The sequence below is a fragment of the Octopus bimaculoides genome, chromosome 7 (assembly GCF_001194135.2).
Source record: "Octopus bimaculoides isolate UCB-OBI-ISO-001 chromosome 7, ASM119413v2, whole genome shotgun sequence".
Lineage (NCBI taxonomy): Eukaryota > Metazoa > Mollusca > Cephalopoda > Octopoda > Octopodidae > Octopus > Octopus bimaculoides.
This window is the reverse complement of record NC_068987.1, coordinates 19368171-19373178: the sequence shown is the minus strand read 5'-3', so window position 1 is coordinate 19373178 and position 5008 is coordinate 19368171.

Below are 5008 nucleotides of genomic sequence, written 5' to 3'. Positions count from 1 at the left end.
TTTTTTTAATTTTTTTTTTTTTATTCTTATATTCTTTTATAAACTGTACAGAATTCTCATGTAATTTTTTTTTTTTTTAAACTTTCCTTTGTACATTCAGAGGTTAAGATTAGAATAAAAAGCTGTGTGTGTGTGTGTGTACATGTATGAATGTTTATGTGTGTGTGTGTGTGTGTACATGTATGAATGTTTATGTGTGTGTGTGTGTGTACATGTATGAATGTTTATGTGTGTGTGTGTGTGTGCATATACATGTATGTATATGTGTGTAGATGTGTATATGTATACATATATGGACATATATATATATATATGTATTGTGTATGTTTGTGTGTATATGCAGGTGTGTGTGTGTATGTGCGTATATGTGTGTGTCTGTGTGTGTGTTTGTATATAATAAAGAATTCTTTTCCAAAGTGTACAGAATAATTCTATTTTATTTTTATCCCTATCTTATTTTTTAATTTCCATTAGGATTTTTTTTTTTTACGTACATTAAAAGAATAATATGGCTTTATATTGAAAATGAAAATTTTGATAAAGCCCTTCAATTATTCTTTTATTTCATTAATAACACAACACCCCCAACCTCCTACAACCCACCAAATCTTAATTCTTCCATATTAAAACATGAAAGAACAGAAAAAAAAACAAAACAAAACAAAACAAATCTGTTGTTTGCTTTTATTCTTTATTTTACTTTTGTAATTTTTTTTACCCCCCATTAAACATGGATTTGGATCCAGTTTAACACTGATACCATTACCACGAGGTCCTTTGGTGCTTTTGACAGAGATCAGGTGAGGTCCCTAGTCTGAGGTTAACTCAATATCTTGTAATTACTGCTTCCCACTACAGCAGCCCATGAATTGTAGTTTCTTTCTCTCTCTCTCTCTCCATATTCCACAACTGTCTCAGGGCTTCTGCTAATATCAGGGACACTGCTTTTCTTCCTCTGACTAACCCATTAAAAAAAAAAAAAAGATTTAGGCGTGGTTGTGTGGTAAGAAGCTTGTTTCCCAACCACATGGTTCTAGGTTCAGTCCCACTGTGTAGCACCTTGGGCAAGTGTCTTCTACTATAGCCTCAAGCTGACCAAAGCCTTGTGAGTGGATTTGGTAGGTGGAAACTGAAAGATGCCTGTCTTGTGTGTGTGTTGCTTTGTGTCTGAATTTGTTCCCACCACCACCACCACCACCACTTGTCAGTGTTTGCATAACTTAGCAGTTTGGCAAATGAGACCAATAGAATAAGCACTAGGCTTACAAAGAATAAGTTCCGGGGTCAATTTGCTTGACTAAAGGCGGTGCTCCAGCATGGCCGCAGTCTAATGACTGAAACAAGTAAAAGAGTTTATGCACAGTAATCAGAGTAACCTTCATAATTTTATTGAATTAGCTGCATATTTTGCCATAAAAGGAAAATATTACTATTGATCTGTTTTATTCAGGGTAGGTACTGCCTACCCAGGCGGCATTTCCCTGATAAATAGATATTCTGATTTTGTAAATTATTTTGAGGTTGTCAGTTGGCTTTGAATTGACCTCATTAGTGAGCAGCTTTTGTTGGAGTGTCAAGATTCTTTGTGTCAGATTCAGCCAAAGCTGTTATTGATTCCAAACTTTTCTTGTAGTGGTGGCATGTTGTTTAAAGCATCAGATACAGTGTTTCGCGGTATTTATACTGATTTTCTGCATTCTGTGTTCAAATCCCACTGAGGTCAATGTTACCTTCCACCCTTTCGGGGGTTAATTTATAAAAAAAAAAACAAACATGAATTGGTGAAACTGCTGGCACCCATGCCAACGTCGTCTCCTTCAATGGACACAAAACTCGGCTTCCGAAGTCCTGTTGGGGCAAGCGAAAGCGAAATCGTGATGGCACCTGTGGCCAGTATCACCTTCCTGGCACGTGTAAAGACATTCGAGCGAGATCGTTGCCAGTGCCGCTGGACTGGCTCCTGTGCAGATGGCACATAAAATACACCATTTTGAGCATGGCCGTTGCCAGTACCACCTGACTGGCCTTTGTGCCGGTGGCACGTAAAAGCACCCACTACACTCTCGGAGTGGTTGGCGTTAGGAAGGGCATCCAGCTGTAGAAACTCTGCCAGATCAGATTGGAGCCTGGTGTAGCCATCTGGTTCACCAGTCCTCAGTCAAATCGTCCAACCCATGCTAGCATGGAAAGCGGACGTTAAACGATGATGATGATGATGTTACGAGTATCAAACTGAATACCTTGTGGGATCTCTTCTAGCTGTTTGTGTTCTGATAGCATTCCCTACAACAATTCTGGTGCTGAGCCGTATTGGCTTTTGATTTTTCCCTTAGACATGCAGAGAGAAAACTTGCTTATTTACATGCAACCTGTTGCTAGTCTTCCAAAGACTTGCATGCAAGCTGTCACTAGTCTTCCACAAAATAAAATTTTACCTGGGTTTGCATCTTGGAGAAAAACTTTCCGATTGTAGAAGCTTACGATTATTCCTGACTGAAGGAAGCCCTGGGATATGCGGAAGTAAAAAATCTGAGACACAAGGAAATTGGTGAGTGTCTATGTTGCCCAGTGGTTAAGGTATTTGGCTCATGATCATTAGGCCATGGGCTCAGTTCCCAGCAACACATTGTGTCCTTGAGCAATACACTTTATTTCAAAGGACCCAGCCTAGCCACACTCTTTGTCATGTTGAATTTCCCCAAGAACTGTGTTAAGGGTACACATGTTTGTGGGGTGCTCACTCACTTGCACATTGCCCTTGTTGTCACCAACCAAGTAAGAAAATTCTGCCCCTTTCACAAGCAGGCTGTTCCGTTGATCGGATCAACTGGAACCCTTGTCGTAACCGACGGAATGCCAGTAAAACAATAGGAATAATAAATCCAGGTGGGTTTGAAAAGTGGTAATGGGTGTAATTACTGTGATGTCAAGTAATTATTTCTTGACCACAAATGAGCAGAGAAGCCATAGGGTTGTGAGGCTCCTGTAGTCTTGTCTTGCCAAGGACTTTTCAAGTTTCCTCGTGTTGTGATGCCATGAGAAAATGCACCTGACACACTAAAGTGGTTGGCAAGTGGAAGGGCATCCAGTCATAGAAACTAAACCAAACAACACATTGAGCCCCAGTCTATGGGAGCAATGACTCAGGACCATGACAGCCCATCTAACCCATGCCGGCATGGAAAGTGGATGTAAAAAGTGATGGTGATCTCCATTGAAAGATCTTAGTCCAAAACCTCAAATTTCTTAATTCCTCACAACTAAATGTATTAATGTGTACAAACTTTCCTGTATTTATTGTTAGTTTTTGACTGAATATATATGTAGAGCAGCAGCAGTAGCATCACCATCCTCCTCATTTTCATCATTTTTACATCTGCTTCTCCTTTCTGACATGGATGAAATGAAACTTTTTTTTTTTTTTTTTAAGCCATATACTGTTGCTAATGCCAACCACTTTTGTTATCTCTTACAACATACAGGGATACAGTGTAGCTGTCTTTTAAAACCCTGACATAAATATCATCATCACCGTCATCACCTTCTTCATCGTCATCATCATGACAAAAATCAATTATGTGAAGCATAGACATGATGCTTCTAGCTTTGGCTGTTTTAGAAGTTGCTGTTACTGTCATTGTTATTCACTCCAGGTTTAGCTCTAATCAAGCAGGCTTATAATCAATGGCATTTCCGCCATGGCCATCCCATCTTGTTTTCAAACATTGATTCTAAGACTTACATTAACCAAAATTTAATTTATAGGCGCAGGAGTGGCTGTGTGGTAAGTAGCTTGCTTACCAACCACATGGTTCCGGGTTCAGTCTCACTGCGTGGCACCTTGGGCAAGTGTCTTCTACTATAGCCTCGGGCCGACCAAAGCCTTGTGAGTGGATTTGGTAGACGGAAACTGAAAGAAGCCCGTCGTATATGTGTGTATATATATATATATGTTTGTGTGTCTGTGTTTGTTCCCCCACCATCGCTTGACAACCGATGGTGGTGTGTTTACGTCCCCATAACTTAGCGGTTCGGCAAAAGAGACCGATAGAATAAGTACTGGGCTTCGAAAGAATAAGTCCTTGGGTCGATTTGCTCGACTAAAGGCAGTGCTCTAGCATGGCCGCAGTCAGATGACTGAAACAAGTAAAAGAGTTATAATTTGAGAGAGATTTAGTTACTATTTCTAGCATGTCACACAATTACACAGAGACTCCCTTCTCGGCTCATCTGTATTACAATGATGTTATTTTGATAGTTAAGATTTTAAAACATTGTCCTCATGTTATCCTTCTTGACAGCAACATAATTAAATACCACCCTTCATCCAATGTTTGAAACCTGCTTGAACCTGTCAATGTTGAAATTTTTCTATTTTCATAATGCTTTTGTCTGTAGAAAAAAAAACTGTGCCTGTGGTCTTCACAAGCCATTCTGTGACTGCAAAATCAATGCAATTGATGTTCTGCAACAACTGCTGGTTAATTGCTGTTCATATTAAAAATTGTAAGCTCATTATTACATAAAAAGATGAAGCCTGTGAACCGGCAAAATTGTTAGTACACCAAACAAAATGCTTAGTGGCGTTTCATTCGTTAAGTTCTGAGGCTCACTTTACCTTTCGTCCTTTCGGGATCTAGGAGTGGGTGTGTGGTAAGTAGCTTGCTTACCAACCACATGGTTCCGGGTTCATTCCCACTGCGTGGCACCTTGGGCAAGTGTCTTCTACTATAGCCTCGGGCCGACCAAAGCCTTGTGAGTGGATTTGGTAGACGGAAACTGAAAGAAACCCGTCGTATATATATATATATATATATATATATATATGTCTGTGTTTGTCCCCACACCATCGCTTGACAACCGATGCTGGTGTGTTTATGTCCCTGTAACTTGGCGGTTCGGCAAAAGAGACTGATAGAATAAGTACTAGGCTTCCAAAGAATAAGTCCTGGGGTCGATTTGCTCGACTAAAGGCGGTGCTCCAGCATGGCCGCAGTCAAATGACTGA